Consider the following 20,236-nt stretch of genomic DNA (forward strand, 5'->3'; position numbering starts at 1 on the left):
CACTAAAAGAATGTTCAGCAGCAATATTATAAACATGTCTAGAAATAGGGTAATATATGTGCAACAACATACTTGTAATAATTATTAAAAGACTCAATAAAAACAAAATTAATAATGTCACTATGCAGTGGCTACGCAGTGATTTACAATACGCCTGTCGTTTCAACATTTTTCGGGTATTTTCTCTACTCAGGTCCAAGGGATACATGTCAGAGACAATTCAACCGCTTCACCTTGGAGAGGACTTAAACAATCAAATTGCTCGACTGGTTGGGCCTAAGCTTTAGTTTATAATTTTCAGATTTGTTAGGTTCAACAAAAGGGAGTTTTGTCTGTGAGGGAGTGCAGGGCACAGTGTCTATATCCGAAGATAGTCCATGAAATTTCTTGATGTGGCTTGAATGAATCCAGCCCTTGCGACCCTCGATCTTCACGGCTGTTCTTGTGGTCAACAGGACCAACTTGGGTGCTTTCCACCTGGGCTCCAGCTGAGTCTTTCGGTCGAAATTCCTCACAAAGACAAGATTACCCGGAACAACGTCATGGGGTTTCACCTCAGTGTTGTCGGGAAAGGCTGCAGCTACCTGTGAACGAGAAGATTGTAGTGCAGACATCAAGGAGGCCAAGTAATCTGTCAGCATATTACAGTCAATATCAGTTATTTTGCGTGGTATAGGCGTCCCCCACATATTCGGTGGTCTACCGAAGATCACCTCATACGGGGATAGCCCTGTTCTAGAGTGTGCTACCATTCTCATGTAAAAAAGTGCAACTGGTAATGCTACTATCCAGTCGACCCCTTTCTCTCTGCATATTTTGGACAGTCTGACTTTCAGTGTCTGATTATGTCTTTCTACGAGACCTGCTGCCTCGGGATGTCGGACACAGTGGAATTTCCACTGATATCCTAGCAGAAGTGAAACGTGTTTCATTAATTCGGATGAGAACGGCTGGCCGTTATCTGAGTAGACAACACGTGGTAAACCGTATCGTGGGAAGAATTCTCGAACCAACTGTTTGGCAGTAGTCGGGGCAGTGTAATCTGAAACCGGGTACGCCTCTGTCCAACGGGACAGAGCGCAGACAACTACGAGAACATATTTGAATCCTCGACATCGTTCCATCTGGATATAATCCATCTGTAGGACTTCAAAAGGGTGATCAGGAGGATGAAATCCACCCTGTTCTATGGGAACACTTTTTCCTGGGTTGAACTGGCAACAGATCATACAGGTACGGACCTTTTGTTTTGCTGCTGCTCGTAAATGTTTATTGAACCAAATGTGTTGAATGCTGTCTAGCATAGCTTTTTCTCCTAGATGTGCCGGACTATGTATAGTGTTAATTACGACTTGGACCATTGAATCAGGAAGGAACCATACAGACCTTTCCTTCATCATCCATCCTTGGTTCGTTTGGATCCCTCCTAACTCGGTCCATTTCTTTATTTCGTCTGGTGTAGCATGTGTCTGTATGTCAATTACGTCAAGAGTAGGATCTTTAACGGTCATACAATGTGTCGGTGTCGGGACTATTGTCTTTGTCATGTCGGGGGTCTGAGTTTGAGCAGTCAGTTTAGCTGTTCTGTCGGCTAGATCATTGCCTTGGGAAATGATATCAGTAACCTTCGTATGGGCCTTACATTTCATAATTGATATTTCAGTGGGTAGATGTATTGCATCTAATAATGCGTGAATGAGGGGTCCGTGCTGAATGTGGGCACCGTGGGAAGTTAAATAACCTCTCTCTCGCCACAGCACGCCGAAGTCATGTACAACTCCGAATGCATAACGTGAATCAGTGTATATGTTGACTTTTTTATTCGTGGCTTGAATACAGGCTTGTGTCAGAGCGATGAGCTCTGCGGCTTGAGCTGACAAAGTATTTATACGATTAGTTTCAATGACTTCAGTATCTGTTGTGACTGCATAAGCGGCTACTAACTCTCCTGTACTTGTTCTCATGCATGAACCATCAACATAAAATGTCAAGTCTGGATCTGACAGTGGAACATCGGTCAAGTCTTTTCTGGGTTTTGTCGTTACAGTAATAACTTCAATACAGTCATGGGCTAGTGGGTCTGTTCCGGTTACTGGCAAAAGTGTGGCAGGATTCAATGTGTTACAGCGTCTTATTTCTATATGTGGCTGAAACAATGTAAGTTCATATCCTGTAAGTCGCGCTATAGTCAAGTGTTGTGTTTGCGTTCTATTTACAAGAACCTCTACTGCGTGGGGTACTTGAACTGTCAATGGATGTCCTAACACTATGGCATCGCTTTGTCTGATTGCTAAAGCTGTCGCTGCTACTGATTTCAGGCACGCAGGCAAAGCCTGAGCTACGGGATCTAATGTACTAGAGAAATAGGCACATGGTTTGTGTGCTCCTGCTTGATCCTGTGTGAGTACTGACAAAGCAGTACCTTCGCGTTCTGTAACAAAGAGTGTAAACTGTTTTTTGTAACATGGCGTTGCTAAAACGGGTGCTTGACATAAAGCTTTCTTTAGGCTTTCAAAAGCTTGTGTGTGTTCCTGAGTCCAAGGGAGAACAGTCGATGTGGCTGCCTCCTGTGTTGTCAATTGAATGAGTGGTTTTGCTAGAAATGCATACTGCGGGATCCACTGTCTACAGTATGAAGTGAGGCCTATGAAAGCCCGCACCTCCTTTTGTGTCTTGGGTATTGGCATGTTAGTTATTAACTGAATGCGGTCGGGTGTAAGCTGCCTTCCCTCCTTGTCCAGCGAGTGTCCAAGATAAACAACTTGCTGGACACAGAATTGCAGCTTAGAAGGGGACACCTTGTGCCCTTTTTCGGCTAGAAATTGTAAAACTGTCAGTGATGCTTTCTCACATTCAGGTTCGCTTCTTGCGGTGATCAACAGATCATCGACATATTGAAGCAAGGCAGTGTTAACTGGCATGTGGATACTGTCGAGTTCTCGTTTCAGTGCTTGGCTATAGATGCTGGGGCTTTCTGTAAATCCTTGAGGTGCGCGTGTGAATTTAAAGCTACGTCCATTTAAACTAAATCCGAACAAATATTGGCTTTCCGGATCTATTGGGACGCTGAAAAAGGCGTTTTTGAGATCAATTACAGTAAAGAATGTTGCTTCGGAATCAATAGCTGTCAATAATGACGAGATATCTGGGACCACAGGGAATTGTGGCACAATGCATTTGTTTAACTCGCGCAGATCAATAACCAATCGATATACTGGCGGCGCTGTAGGATCTGTTCGTTTAAGAATCGGTATTATCGGTGAATTACATATATTGGAGTCTGTTTCCACAACTACTCCTTGGGCAATGAGTTCGTCAATGATTTGTAGTAAAGCCACTACAGCATCTGGTGGTAACTTGTATTGTCGCATTCGTGGTAGCACCACTCCTGCCTTTAGTGTGACTCGATATGGTGTAATATTCATGCAACCAACATCAGTAGGGCCTTGTGCCCATAGACGTGTAGGTAAGGCCTGCAGTCGGGGATCCATGTCTCTAGATACATAGTGACCTTTAAAATCACGTAAAAACAATCTTACTCCTTCCGGAGAACAACATATTATAGCTCCTAGAGCTTTTAACGTTTTTATTCCTAATAGATTTTCTGGACATGATTTAGTAAGCAATAAATCTGTAGTTCGGGTCAAAGGTCCTATCGTAAGTGGCAGAGGTTGTGACACTTCATTAACAATAGGTTTTCCTGAAAAACCAAGGGAAATATTCTGTGAGCCTGAGAGGGGTGCCCCTGGAACTTCACTACGTTTTATAGTTGTTCGACTTGCCCCTGTATCGAGTAAAAATTTTCTATCTTGACCTAATAATTTACTATGTACATAAGGTCCTTCTTGATCTACAGGAATCTCGATAAGGGGTAAGTCAACTTCCCTCTCTAGGCTTGTTCATGCGTAACGCTGATACTCGGGATATTCATACTGTGCGGTCTGATACATTTGTCGTGTTGTTGTCTGTGTGGCAGCAGCAGGCAACGATGGTGCAGCTGGCACAAACTGTATTGGCTGTTGTGCGGCTGGCATGGCCTGGGCATGCTGCATAGCTCCTTGTTCATTCTGATCTTGTCTTAGTGGCCGTGATCTTTCTTGTGTTTTACCTATGGCGATATTATGTTTTAAAACTGGACAATCGTGTACGTAATGGCCTGGCTTTTTACAATAATTGCATGTCCCCTTTACAGGTCCTGCTGAATCGGAATGTGTCATACCCTTTTTATGTCCTTCAGCTGGAACTGTCTGGGAAACTAGCATTTTCATTTTCGTGTCTTTCATGCGTCTGTGTTCATGTTCTTGTTCCTCTTTAATTCTATTGTGGTGGTACTGTAACATTTGTAACATTTGTGTTGGAGTGTTACCTTGCCAGGTACTCTCGAATTTTAATACTCTATTCTTTACTGGGGGCAGAGCATTTTCTACTAATTTTGTTACAAACAGATGTGGGTATGATTCGCTACTTGCTTTTATGCCACTATTTATACCAAAACATTTTTCAAATCGGGCATAGTAATCACTAGTGTCTTCATCTTGCTTCTGCTTACAGGCTGAAATTGTACCCCAATCTTCCTTTTTCGTAGTTAATAAACGTGGCAGTACCTGTACTAGTAGACCTGGTAGTGCTTTAGTTTTGTCCCCAAGCCCCGAACCTGGACCTCGGGCCCTTTCTTCTGCTTCTAATGCTGACCATTCTATCTTTTGATCACCTATCTCCCACTCTTTTTCCTTGAGTTTCTCATAAATGCCAGCAGGCATCAACACCTTTAATATTGTCATAATGTCGGGGTAGGTATACTCTCCCATGAGTAACATGTCTTTAATTTCTCGGTGAAAACCCGCTGGGTCTTTGTCATGACTGGGTACCACTTTCTTCATTTCTAACAATTCTATTTTCGATATGGGCGTATATACAAATACGCGTTTAAACTGATTGTCCTCACCCTTTATTGGGTGCACTTCTCGTAAGGGATTCTGTCTATCTATGTGATACGTAGTTCTTTCCTTGACGGACAATGGAACATGTTCTGAACATACAAAAAGAATATACTGCTTTCTTGATTCTAGAATTTCTTTAATTAATTCAGTACCTGGACCTCTCCATTTATTCATAAGTAATTCAGTCAGTATGTCAGGCAAGGGACCAGGGTCCGAATGCTGACTCCGATATAGTATAATGAGTTGTTGAATCATATAAATCCCAGCTAACCTTTGTTCATCTAGGGTAAGATTCAAAAATGTGCGTATTACTGTATCATCACTATATTTTCCGGGACTGTCCACCCAATGGACAGCTGCCCTGGCTAAATCTTGTTCATCCATAGAATCGAGGAAATGATAACCCCTTCGTTCTCGGAGTAGTTTGTCGGCGGTTTGGAACGAATGCTCGTTAGACCTTATGTTAATTATAGGTATTTGAAAATTCCTGTTATTATCTGGACATATCGGACGTATTGGGTCAGTATGACATCTAGTCTGATTCCTATTACAAGATCTTCCTCTACCTACATAGGCTATGGTGTCTGACTGTCCTGTGGGCAGTCCGGACCCTTCTTCCTCGTTTTGTTCGAACTCGTCTACCTCTAATCGCTCTTCATGTAGGCGTTCTATTTCTTTACGGATCTTTCGGCACATGGCTATTATACAGTTTTGTTTATCATGTCTCCCTTCCGATATATTCTGGCTCCATCTTGTAAGAATTTTCATTGCTTCCGGGTCTACCCCCGGTCGGTCTTGATTTCTGATCACACAGTTTATGAGGAAACGTAACAGTTCCCCCTGTATCTCTACTTTCTGGTATTCCATAGCTCTGTAAATACATTCTGGATCTCGCCCCGTTTGGACAAAATGATATATATTATCTAGATGCGCAGTCATTCCTGGTAACTTCGCTAAATACACTGCGGCTCGTCTGATACGCAATGATGCTAGGGTCATTTCGTCCTCCTTTCCAGGCACCGGGTCATATCTACAATCTATAAGAAGTTCCTTAAGCGCACGAGCACTAAGGAGTTTGGGTGTACGTGAATGCGCTGACTCTTGAAAAGTAAGTTTATTTATTCTGGGTGGTGTAGAAAAGACATTGGCAGCTCCTCCCGCGGCCCCATCTGGGGCGTCGGGTGTAAAAGGATTCGTCGAACGTGACACAGCAACTGCAGGTGTGGACACAGCCATAGAAGTAGCTGTAGGAGCGGATACAGAAACAGATGTGCTTGCCGGAACTTGTGACTCGATTTGTTGCTGCAGGGATACGGGTACTGGATCTTGGCGTTGAACCTCCCTGGTATGCGGTCTATGTGGGGCGGAATTAGCATACTCGGGAGCTGCGTCATCTAAATATGAGGAAAGAAAAACATCTTCTGCGGTTCTAGGATGCCCCTTAGGATGTACCTTTATTGGGAACAATGGGGTTGGCAAGTCTTTTGGCGTCTCTGGAGTAGCCTTAGGTAATCCTTCGGCCAGGAGGGGATACATACCATTCATAAGGGCATTTCTTTGTCTGTCTACTTGTTCTGATTTTACTCGGATACCTTCCTCAATTAATAGATTCTCTCGAACTTTATTGGAATTCTCTTTACTCTTCTCCTCCTGTCTACGTGCTTTTTCTGTTCGTCTATGTGATTCTTTACGCCATAATTCAACGGCGTCTTTCTGTGACTGTCTGACTTTTCTTTTCCATAACTCTTCCTCGACTTTCATGATGCACTCTGCATCCCAGGTCCCCGCTGTGGGCCACCTCTGACTTTCTGGTAATCCCTTGGTATAGTCTACCCATAAATCAAGAAATAATATAGCGTCTAAGCCATGTTTGTGATACATAAAGTGCCCTGGAGTGTCCCTAGGAGGAATAGGGACTGCTTCTTCGAGAACCCCTTTTCTGGTAGTGATCTGTCTTAATTTCGAAAAGAGCGGCATATTGAGAACTGACCTTATACTTGATTTTGACCTGATACTTGATTTTGAACAGACTTAATACAATAAACACGATAATGAACAGTCATTCATACCACGATATTCAGAACATACTTAAACACTTTAAACATTTAACATTAAACCATTAACTGAAACAACAATGATGATCGTCTGCATAACTAATCACCAAGCTTAATTCTCGACAATAATTAGACAATAACTAGACACTTCGGAATACTTCGGAATACTTGATATACTGCTAAACAGTACAGATACACTGCTAAAACAGTGCAGACCGGATTTGTGTACCCAAACCCGTCTTGACCGGCACAACCTATGTGCACGTCAGAAATGCCTCCCCAGCAATGGTACTCACCGGGTAGCTTCGGAAACGGAAGGCCTCAGTAACTTGAACTTGAACCGGACCGGACTCGACTCGACTCGACTCGTCGGACACTGGGCTTGACTTCGGACTGGTGGGTCTCTATATACCTCGGATCTTGCTCTCTCAGCTAGGCTCTGGTCGGGATACTTCGCACTTCTCACCGCCTCGTCTGGGTGTTGATCGCAGTCTCAGTCGCCCCCGCTTGACCGGAGGGAGATACAGGAAATCCTGCTGGTACGCGTTATTGTCCGTCCAGCTGTGGCAGGAGACCGGGCCTGCAACGCACCGCCGGCGCGTGAGATGAGAAAGTGTCCCTGTTCGGGCGCCATCATGTGGTAAATATTTCTCCTTTACCGGGACTGAATTTGATACAGAAACATTATAAAATAGCTCAGTAAAATGAGAGGCAGAATCCGTGATATTAGAGTTTCGGAATGGGCTTTATTCCAATAAGCGATTATAATCGGATGCCTCAAGTTCCATCACCACGGGGGTTCAGGAAGTGAAGTACATACTTTATTGACAAGAAGTAACTTTTATAGTCCATACATTATAATGAAGTGAATATAGTAGGCGTAACAATTGATAAGGACATTGACGTTTGGTTTGCGTAACCGAAAATGGGTGTAATAATGAGTAAAAAGGAACATGATTGGTTGTGATGTCATGTATAGGTGGATCTATAAGATAATACTTGGCATGGATGCGCGCGTAGCAGTATGACGTGTAATTGACGTGTAACTAGGGGGTGACGGGGACTTGACATTTAGCTCTATATGTGGAGACAAGAAGTCTGGGAGGTCAAGTCAACCTAATCCCAAATCATATCTAACATCCTATGTTTAAAGAACTATGTTATCCATAAAAGAAGGACTCTCGGACAGAATCTATTCTATACTGACTGTGCGTGTACAAGCGTCTAAGTGTCTACACTGAATGCGAGGGGGTAGGAATATTCCATGGTAACAGGGCTATGAATTACTTGCATGAGGACAGAGAAGATGGGCCTTTTTGCTTGGTAACTGGAGGAATGTTTACTTAAACTACTAGGCAGGAATGCATCGGCTGAGGGGGAAGCAGATAATTCGAAGGTGAAATACAGTTCTTGGCAGAGAGTAAGCTGATGTCAGGCTTCGTGAGCCGCGCAGAGAATGAGACAAAGTTCATGGTCACAGATGCAGGCTCGGGCTGGAGCTTTTAGAGGCAGAAGGCAAGAAGAGTTTGATGACAGAATCAGGGCCTACTTGCCTGGACTGAAAAATGGAGTAACTGAGCCATATAAAGCCGGTGGCCTTTCATATTTAAGAATGGAATATCCGGCCTATTCATGGCGGATCTGGCAGAGGACATGTTGACGGTGGGCATACATGTATTTGCGTCTTCATAACTGGAACTGGGGGGGACATATATGTACTTGTGATATACACATGGAACCGTTGGGGTCCAAGATAGGGGACATAACTGACCAGGAAAATCCATATTTCCACACACCCCTAAGGCAGGCCCTATCAATCCTGAGGGCAGGGTGCTTGGTTTCCATGTGAGGGGGTGCCTCAGCTTGAGCAGGGCCCCTCTGCAGCTCTCAGAGTCCATTCTCTGGGGCTGTTTGTGAATGCGGTCAAACCATATACTCTTAAGTGCATTGTAACCTTGCGGTAAATGCTAACTTTGGAATGACTGCATCAAAACATGTCGTGTTTGGTGTCAAACGCTTTAGAATCATACCCCCACACCAGTAACTGGTGTGGGAGTATGATCCCACCCTTCTAGAGGGATAGACATGTACCTACTGTGGAAACACTATAGAATCCTGAAGAGCCCTGGCATCGCAAAATGGATGCCACCAGTCACAGACACTGGACTGCCCTCCTGCTGATGACCGAAACTCGCAGTGGAGGATGCCCAACAATAGACATCCTGTCACAGGGAGGTGTGACCACCTCCCAGACAGGGTTAATGTATTGGGGCTGGGTGGGTGCACTCCTAGAGTGCTTTGAAGTCCTGCACTGGGGGAGCAGTAGGCTCCTCTGTGCATATGCCAGTTCAAACCGGCTCAGGGGCTACCTGTCCCTCCTCTGGCATGAAACTGGACAAAGGGAAGTGGGTGTAGCCACCCACTCCCCTGACCCTTACATAGGTGGGGTCATAGAGCTAGTCCCTCCCTTCCTTTCAGTATAAGTTAGGGAACCCTTGCCATTGCAAACTAGATATCCCTGGATGATGCTCTGAAGAAGAATCCTGGACCTTCGATGTTCCACTACCTCTGGAACACGTAAGAATCTCCCTTGGAGTCAAGGAGTGACTCCCCTGCTTGGCAGGCACCAAATCTTGCAATCAACGGTCGCAGACTTTCCTGCTCCTGCCAGAGTCCGAAGTCCCTGCAGCCCAGGAAGAGGCTTCCCTGACTTCTCCAAGGCCATCGTGAGTCCCCAGCGACGCTGAGGCAAGTGGACCCCACGAGTGATGAGGAACCACAATACCTGAGTTCCTTGCACTATTTTCAAGTGCAACCCCTTCGCGACATTCTACGAAATTGTGCATTGGACCACGTGTGGTGCAAGCCTCCAGCAGGATTCCCTCTGAAGATCAGAGGCCTACCTCATCCCGAGTGACCGTGGGCCCATGTTGAGTGAATCCTCCCAAGGCATCTTTGCGATCCCTTGCCAGTTGGCTTGTGGGTCCCCTGAAGACTTTTCTACAGTTCCAAAGGGCTCCCCTGGTAGCTCCAGGCCTGCCCTGACTTACCTTCGCTGGGTGAGTCCTTCAGACCTTACTGGTCTGCACTGCTGACTTTTTATCCTTTCCACAAGACTTGCTGTTACCAAGGCTTGTTGGCTCCAATCTGGTCACCGACACCGCAATAAGCTGCAGACCTCATGGGACATGCTGAATCCAGCTCCTGGTTGTCGTTGACACCTCCTGGACATTGTGGACTTAAAGAGTCAAGACACCCGTGGATCACCTGAAATCACCCGACGATTGTGGGCATCCATCTTCCTTGCACCGGGTCACTGCCAAGTGACTTTGAACACTGTCCCCTCTGCTTTCAGGTCTTCCTTCTTCTGAATTCAGCCTTGGATTCCACCGGACACTTTTCTCCTGTCTTCACAAGCAGCAAGTCTTCTTTGGCTCCCATTGAAAACGACACCGCGACCCAACACCAAAAGACACCTATGCTCCCGGCTTCCCTGGGTGAGGTAACTCCAGCACTAAGGTGCTCCTGTGGGTGTTGGCTCTAGAACTACTTACCCTGTAATTGACTTGCTTATATACTCTCCCAAAGTATCCTTAAACTCTAAATTTCCAATCGCGACTTGCTCCATTGAAGTCAATTGGGATCCGCGGCTGTGTTCTCACACTGCATGTGTCTCCCGTGGGTCCTTTACTTACCTGCCTTGGGTGGTTTAGTGAGACCCCAGCGCTTCTAAAGGCCCTAGGCCTTGTCCCCTCGCAAGTCGTTATTCTTAAGTCTCTTTTTTAGTATATGGTCTGGTACGCCCCTAGGGTCCCAGCCATATTTGTGCTTAACTTGTTGTGAAATGTTGATTTGTGCAAAAGTTCCTGACTTCTAATCTCATAAAGAGATAGCAGAGAGTTGTTAGTAATAAAAATATTTATATTTGATATATATACCTGTGTGGTGTCCTTTCATTTAGTAATTCAAGAGATTATATGGTAAAACAAGCTGCTTTACATTCCTCTTAAGACTTAGCCTGAAGGCTGCTCTCCACAGCTACCACTAGGATAGCTTTCTTGGAAGGTTGTCTTAAACCTATCTACCATAAGAGTCGAATTGTACTGGTGCAAGGTGTCCACTTTAACTAGTGAACAGCATATACCAGGCCAACTTCTCACACCGCTGAACCACGAAGTTCCTAGAGAATATCTCAGCACCAAACAGCTCGCTTACCAGCCTCGATAAAGGGTTATGTCCTTGTTGTTTATTTCCACTGTTTTAAGCAATTGCTCCACGCGCTCCAGTCTACTCGCCGTGTTCCGGCTCTTATCCTCTTGGGTGGATATTCTCTTTTCCACCTCATCGTGCCCATCTAAGCGTTCTCCCATCCTGTCCAGCCTGAAAGTCAGTGTGTCAAACCATGCATCTATGCCATAGAACCCCACCCGGTGCTCCGCCATTATAGCAGCGACACCATCCAAGGATTGCAGTGGTTCAGCGCATTCTGACCCATCCCCCATCTCAGGGTTATGGTCGGGCCATTCAGAGGTGCCCAATTTGTCAAAAGTGATCTTGCGTTGTTTAGAGTCCCCACGACCCATCTTCGCGGCTTGCAGAAAGGTCAATGGCAGGCTGTAGTTAGCTTGCAGTTTAGAACCACCAGAGGTGTTCCTCCTGGAGGCCCGAGGCTGCACCCCGCTGCAGACACCACCCGGGCCTCAACACCAGATCTACAAGCGGGGCAGCAAGTGTTCCAAGTTGCCTGCAAAGGTGCAGCATTAACAGAACCCATTGAGGCTTTGCACTGGGATCTCAGCAAGGCGGGGGAGCCACGGAATTCGGTCAAACCAGGCCTCAGTTGGGCTCCCTCGGTGCGGCACGGGTTGGGACCCGATAACGTATAGGCCCAGGCCCCCATCCTCAAGGATATCACCGGCCCTGTTGAGGGGTAGGGCAGCGCTCTCCTCCAGGCACCCCCAAAATGCAATGCCTGCTTCACAGGTCAATGAGGGTGAAGGTGTTAGCCCTCCTCAGTGGCCTGAACATGGCAAGATTCAGTTGTGGGAAGAAAGAAGGGGAGGTAAGGGGGTATCTCCTCGTATGTCTTAAGGGTTTTGAGAGGTGATGGTACGGGTGCCCAATCCAGCCCTTAATGGCAGTGTCTGCATTGAGTTAAGAGCTTGCGGCTGTGCAGCTCAAGAGTCTTCCCCAAAAGCACCAAAGGCCTCCACAGCACCACCAATGCTCAGAGGTGTGCAGGGGTATGGGGGTCGAGGAAGCGGCAACGGCCCACCGCAGTCAGCAATTCCAACCCTCAATGGAAGATGCGGTTGCTGGGCCCGATTTGCCGCATCCCACCCCACACTCACCCATCCTCCAGCTCGGTCAACACGTCTCAGGCAGGCCGATGCCTTGTGCAGGGTTGACTTGTCTCTTCCACTGGCAGGGCTTCCCGGTGAAGCAGGGGGACCTGGCAGAGTTCTACCACTCCAACCTCAGGCTCACCCAAGGACCCTGCCTCCATGGGGCTTCTGAGGCGGGCCAGGCCTCCACTCCGCTCCTCCTGAAGACTCATGGCTCTGGGCTATGAAGGCTTCCTCGCCGTGTTCTCTGTGCTCCGGGATGGTCACCGCTGCATTGCTGAGGACTTCCGCGGTGATCACAACGTGTGGCGGTGGTAAATCATATCGTTTCAGATGGGATTAGGGCATCGGGCGCCGGAGTTTCAACGCCATGCGGAACATCACGCTCGATGGCTTGGACACACCCCTCACATGATTGTACTTTAATATTGTCATATGCTAGTGACAATGTTACAAGAGACAATGCTTAGGTGAGAAGAGTTTTTTATTACGTGAACAGACCAAAGTAATATAATGAAATGTAATCAGTGGAAAAAGAAAATAATTAGAACAAAGTGAAATATTCATGTGAGAAGGTGGCCTGATATATTCTGTCCACAAGTTCTAATGGGAGCACCGGAGTACTCGTGTGATCTCACCCAGGGAAGCCGGGTGCATAGGTGTCTTTTGGTGTCGGGTCTCGTCGTCGATTACAATGGAATCTGGTGAAGAACTGCTGCTGCCGTGAAGAGGAGAAGTGTCCGAAGGGATCCAAGCCTGGATCTAGGATGGAAGGAACCTGAAAGCAGAGGGGACAGAGTCTGGGCCACTTGCCAGTGACTGAGGGCAGGGTGGCCACGGCCCACAGATGTCAGGGTCTTCAGGTGAGTTGACGGGTGTCTTGACTCTTCGGTCACAAGGTCCAGGAGGTGTTGACGAAGTCCACGAGCCGGATTCGAGCTGTCCCATAAAGTCTGTCGAGCGCTGCGGTGTCAGCGACCAGAATGGACCCAACAAGCCTGGCAAACAGCAAGTCTTCTGGAAATAGAAGAAGGATGTCAGTGCAGACCAGCAAGGTCTGAGGGGCTCACCCAGTGAAGGTAAGTCAGGGCACGTCTGGAGCAACCAGAAAAGCCCAAGCAGAAGAGGAGTTGCCTTCGTGGGGATCCATTAGCCAACGGGCTAGCGGTTGCGACGGAGCCTTGAGCGGTCGCACTGGAACTCGGCCCATGGGTCACTCGTGGAGTGGAGGCCAGAGATCTTTGGTGCAGTCAATGCTCAAGGCTGGGGCTACTCAGAGCTCAAAGCAGAACTTCAAGGATAAACAGGAAGTCAATGTACCAGCAATAGTACACAGTGCCCAGGGGTCACGGTTCCTCATCACCCACGATAGCCACGGGCCTCAGCTTTGCTGTGGACTCAGGGTAGCCTCGGGAAAGTCAGGAAAACCACCTCTGGTGATCCAGAGACTTCGGCATCCAGCGGGAGCTTCGGAATTGCAGACCGGACAGTTGCTTCTCTGGTGCCTGCCAAGCAGGGGAGTTACTCCTTGACTCCAAGGGAGATTTCTTCAGTCTTCTAGTCAGGATAGAACGTCGAAGGTCCAGGATATATATTGCAGAGTTTCGTCCAGGGTAATCTAAAGTCGCAAGGACTGGGTTCCCATTCTTATTCTAAGTTTGGGGGTTGGACATACTCTAGGGACCCACCTATGGGAGGGTTTGAAAAGAGGAGTGGTTACACCCATTTCCTTTGTCCAGTTTCACACCAGAGCAGGGACAGGTAGCCCCTGCAACTGGTTTGAACTTGACTATGCACATGGACACCAAGTGTGCCCCCAGTGCAGGACTTCAAAGCACCAGAGAGTGCTCCCGCCCAGCCCCAATACACATCTGCCTGTCTGGGGAGTTGGTTACACCTCCTTGGGACAGGAAACCTATTGTCCAGGCCTCCCCTGCCGGAGTTTCCGTCAGCAGCAGGAGGCCAGACCCGTGTCTGAGGCAGAGGCATCCATTTTGTGATACCAGGGCTCTAGAAAGTCCTACCGGGTTGGACCAGTGTGAACATGTCTCTCACTCTAGAAGGGTGGAATGCTACCCCCGCTGCCAGAACTGGCTAGGGGGTAGTATTCCAAAGCGTTTGACACCAAACACAACATGTTTCTGTGCAGCCATCCCAAAGATAGCATTTACCGCTAGGTTATAATGCACTTAAGAGTATATGGTCAGGCTGCACCACAAACAGCATCAGAGGAGGTACTCCGAACGCTGCAGAGGGTCTCTGCTCATGCAGGGGCACCCTCTCACATAAAAGCCAAGCACTCTGTCTTCAGGATTGTTAAGGCCTGCCATAGGAGTGACTTACAGGTTTTATATGTGTGTGCAATGGTAGTGATATAGGTAGCCTATACCACTGTAAGGGGTGCAAGCACACCCTTACCCAGGCTGCAGTAGCAGACGTGTGGTGCCATTTTGGAGTGCTTCCCAGGGGTGGCATAATACATGCTTCAGCCCCTGGTAGGCCTCTGAGGTACCTATGCCCTAGGTACATAGTTTACCATATACTAGGGGCTTATAAGGCACTCCTGAATCCAATTAAATATGTACCTAATGTACATGGAAACCATTTTAGAGAGGAAGCAGCTAGGCTGTGGTCTTGATTAGCAGGGCCACAGCCAGAATAAGGTCGAAAAACAGTGAAACACCAGCAAAAAGTGAGGGTACCCATGTGAAGCAGATCCTACTCTCCTACAATTCAATCATGGTGGATGAAAAAATTGTCCATTATTTCTGGAGTCCAAAGTACAACATACTCCTCCTATCAGAAATTGAAATGTAGACCAGAAAGTCAATAAGGTGAATGTGTTGCACACATGCAGGGTGAGATTAGGAACAAATTCTCTTGCTGGCGATGGTGTTTTTCTTGCCATCCTTCACTCCTGAATCCTTGCATGGACTTCTCCTCTTTGTTACAGAGGGGGGATCTTGTGCTGCTGGGACAGCGGCGCTTGCAGTAGTATCTTCCTCTGCCATGGCCTCCCTCTCTGTGGCTGTATCAGATATTGATGCTGCAGATGTAATGGGCTCATGGGGGGGGGGGTAGACTCCTTTGTACAGTGCTCTGAATTACCACACCTCTGAAACCACCTGGCCTAACACACTGTGGGAATCCTGGTATAGTCCAGCATCTGGTTTTTCCTTGCAATGGTTTCAATGAAGTGTTTGTGGTGCTACAATCACCATCTTCCCAGCTTTCAGAAACAGTCAGACATTTTGTCAGAAAACCAAGATTTCCCAAACAGTTTTGGGATTTTGGTGGAACATAGCCCATTTTTCCTATTCTCTGTGCTTTCATATTCCTTCCAGTTAGTGATAGAAGTGGGTGTGATACCAATAAAGGATCCCGGAAACCTATACATTTCTGAAAAGTAGACAACATTCTGATTTCAGCAAGAGGCCATTTGTGTTGATCCTTCAAGGTTTTCCTATTGAAAGTAACAGTTGAAATAAACAAATATTGAAATTGAGTTTAAATAAATAGCCCTTTGTGCCTAGGTTTTCATCTGTAACTTCTTCTAAGTATGGAAGAACTTTAAAAGTAATATGCTGTTACGTCCACTGGTCAATTATGGTTGCGGAGATAAATAGGACTTGTAGGTTCATCAAGAACCCAAGATACACAGAGCCAATAACTAAGCTGCCCTTTGCAATGGTTTTTCATTGTGTTCCGGGTATACTGCAAATAATTTGGTAAAATATAAAGAGTACAAAATATGTATCAAGGAAACCTATGTATTTCCGAAATGGGAACAACGTATGGAGTTCAGATGCAGTGGTTATTTGCTCATCTCGAAATTGTGGGTACCCATACTAGCATGTGAATTAGAGGGCATTTTTTTAAATTACTTCTTTTTTCCACACAGTCCTACATTTAAAGAAGACAGAATTGGATAGAAAGTCAAATGGTAACAAACACTTGTTCTACTAATCTGGTTGCCCCCAAGTCTCCCAATAAAAGTTGTACTTCACTTGTGTGGGTAGGCCTAGTGCCCACAAAAGGAAATGACCCAAAAAGCAATGTGGACACATCACTTATTTCTAGTGAAATCTGACCGTTTTTTTGCAATGTTCCTAGCTGTGGATTTTGGACCCTAGCTCAGACGGCAACTAGGGAAGCCTAACAAACCTGTACATTTTTTAGAACTAGACACCCAGGGAAATCCTCAATGGTTAATTAGGACAATGTCCTTTCAATACCCTTACTCGCTGCCGGCCCGTGGGGTTGTAGGCATAAAAGCTGTGTCCTGTTGACAGGTTATTTACTTACTACATGCTGCCAGCCTCCGGGTAGTAGGCAAACAGCTGTGTTCACATAATTTTTTCAATAAAAAAAAATAAACACCCAGGGAAATCCAGTGTGAGGTGACTTGTGAGGCTCTCTCCAGGTTCTGTTACCCAAAATCCCTTGCAGATCTCAAGCTTTGTGAAACAAAACACATTTTACTTACATTTCTGTGAAGGAAAGTTCTGGAATCTGCAGGGAACAGCAATCTTCGACCCACCCAGCATTTCCCCAAGTCTTCTGATAGAAATGGTACTTCACTTGTATGAGTGGGCCTAGTGCTCACAACAGGAAATGGCACAAAATGACGGGGGGAACACATCACATTTTTCCCAGTGAAATTTGACCCTTTTTCGCAGTGTGCCTAGCTGTGGATTTTGGACCCCTGCTCAGCCAGAACCTAGGAAAACCTAGCAAACCTGTACATTTTTTCAACTAGATAAACGTAGGAATCCAGGATGGGGTGACCTGTGTGCTTCTCTCCCACAATCCCTTGTGAACTTCAAACTTGGTAAAAACAAAACAAAAACATTTCCCTCACATTTCTGTTATGGAAAGTTCTGGAATATGTAGGGAGACACAAACTTCCAAGTACCCAGCATTCCCCAAGTCTTCTTACAAAAATGGTACCTCACTTCAATCAATCAATCAATTCCAATCTTTATTCGATCAAATTAAAATGATCATAAAAGCACAGATTAAAAACAAAATTTCTTAAGAAAGTTCCCCCCCAGTTCATCATAAGTTCTGAAATAAAAAGCTTAATACAATAAAATTATTTCATGTGTTAAAAAGCTATACAGTTGGCTTATCGTGCATTAAGCTCACTGAACTTGAGACCCACCCCTTCCTCTTTCTCATGCAGGCCCATAGGAATGACGCTACCTGCAGGCCCATAGGAATGTCGCTACCTTTTGCAGGCCCATTGGAATGTCGCTACCTCTTTTTGCAGGCCCGTAGGAATGTTGGTACCTCACTTGTGTGGCCTAGATCCTGTGACAGGAAATGCCCCAAAACGCAATGTGGACACATCAAATTTTTCCACTGAAATCTGCCACTTTTTTTGCAATGTGCCTAGCTGTGAATTATAAACCGTAGCTCAGCCAGCACCTTGGGGAAGCTTGAAAGCCTGTACATTTTTTTTAAACTAGACACACAGGGAAATCCAGAATGGGGTCACTTGTGTGGCTGTCATCAGGTTCTGTTACTCAGAATCCCTTGCAAACCTCAAACTTTGTAATGGAAATTTCTGGAATCTGTGCAGATCCACAAACTTCCACACACCTAGCATTTCCCCCAAGTCTCCCAATTAAAAATGGTACCTCGCTTATGTCGGTAGGCCTAGTGCCCATGACAGGAAATACCCCACAACCCAAGATGAACTTATCAAATTTTTCCAGTAAAATCTTAACCTTTTTTGCAATGTGCCTAGCTAGGGATTTTGGACCATAGCTCAGCCGACACCTAAGGAAACCTAGCAAGCCAGCACATTTTTGGAAACTAGACACCGAGGGGAATCCAGGATGTGGTGACCTGTGTGCTGTCATTAGGTTCTGTTGGCCAGATTCTCTTGCAAACCTCAAACTTTGTAATAAAAACACATTTTCCTCATATTTCTTTGATGGAAAGTTCTGTAATTTGTGTTGAGCCACAAATTTTCATCCACCCAGAACTCCCCCAAGTCTCCCTATAAAAATGGTACCTCCCTTGTGTTTGTAGGCCTAGTGTCTGTGACAGGAAACACCCCAAAAAGCAATGTGGACACATCAACTTTTTTCAGTGAAAAACCACCCTTTTTTTGCACTGTGCCTAGCTGTGAATTATAAACTCTAGCTCAGCTGGCACCTAGGGAAACCTAGCAAATCTGCACATTTATAAAAACTAGACACCCAGGGGAATCCAGGATTGGGTGACATGTGTGCTGTCATCAGGTTCCGCGACTTAGAATCCGTTGCAAACCTCAAACTTTGTTAAAAAAAAAACATAGTTTTCTCACATTTCTTTGATTGAAAGTCCTGGAATTTGTGTTGAGCCACAAATTTTCCCCCACCCAGAATTGCCCCAAGTCGCCCTATAAAATGGTATCTCTCTTGTGTAGGTAGGCCTAGTGCCTGCGAAAGGAATCGGCCCAAAACACAACGTGGCCACATCACATTTTTGCAGTGAAATCTGACCCTTTTTTTCTGTTTTGTGCCTAGCTGTGGGTTTTGGACCCTAGCTTAGCTAGCACCTAGGGAAACTAGCAGAACTGTATATTTTCTCAAACTAGACACCCAGGGGAATCCAGGAAGGGGTGACTTGTGTGGTTCTTACCAGGTTCTGTTACCCACAAACCCTTGCAAACCTCAAACTTTGTGTAAAATGAAACACATTTTTCTCACATTTCTGTGATGAAAAGTTCTGGAATCTGTGGGGTGCCACAAACATCCACCCACCCAGCATCCCCCCCAGTCTTTTGATAATAATGGCACCTCACTTGTGTGGGTAGGCCTAGTGCCCGCAACAGGAATTGGCCCAAAACATACTGTTGAGGCTTCAAAAGTATTGATCAGAAAAAAACTTGGATTTGTGAGGGAGTCACCTGTGTTATTGGTCCCGGGCTTGGCTGGCCTCTAGGGAAACCTATCAGAAACAGATATTTCTGAAAACTAGACTCCCAGGGAAGGCCAGGGATGTGTGACTTGCATTGGCCCCCGACGTTTTATATCCAGAATCTCCTGCACACCTCCAATTTAGCTAAAATAAAATCACATTTTGCTCACATTTCTGTGTAGGAAAGATGTGGGATCACCGGGCTATCACAAATTTCCTACCACCCAGCATTCCCCTAACTCTTTTGATAAAAATTGTTTCTCACTTTTGTGGGTGGGCCAAGTTCCCGCAACAGGGAACAACCCAAAACAAATGATCTCTCAGAAAGCTACCTAGTTTTACACTGCATTTGTGGTCACAGGTTCGGCAGCCAGCTAGGGAAGCCTACCAAACTCAGGCAGTTCTGAAAACTAGACAACAAAGGGAGTCCAGGGACGTGTGGCTTGTGTTGATCCTCCAAAGTTTTCATATCAAAAATTCCCTGCAAACCTCAACTATAGCTAAAAAAACAAATGTCCTCACATTTCTTAGTGAGAAAGTTGTGGGATTACTGGACAGACACAAATTTACTACCACCCAGCATTCCTCCTGGTCCCCCGATAAAAATGGTAGTTCACTCGTGTGGGTGGGCCAGTATCTGTGACAGGGAAGGGCCTAAAACGTATTCTGGAGACATCTAAATTATCTATCAGAAAACAACCTGGTTTTGCAAGGGTCTCACCTGCATGTCTGGTCCCCAGCTCGGTGCCCATCTAGAGAAACCTACCAAACCCAGGCATTAATGAAAACTGGACACCTGGGGAAGTCCAGGGGGTGTGGCTTGTGTGGATAATCCAAAGTTTTCCTACCCAGAAGCCCCTGCAAACCTAACATTTAAGTTAGAAAAATCACATTTTCCTTACATTTCTGTCTGAGATCACCACGCTAGCACACATTTCATGCCAGGGGGGATAGAAAGACTGTTTGGAATTTAATTTAGGGGTGC

The sequence above is a fragment of the Triturus cristatus genome, chromosome 7, assembly GCF_964204655.1.
Source record: "Triturus cristatus chromosome 7, aTriCri1.1, whole genome shotgun sequence".
Classification (NCBI taxonomy): Eukaryota; Metazoa; Chordata; class Amphibia; order Caudata; family Salamandridae; genus Triturus; species Triturus cristatus.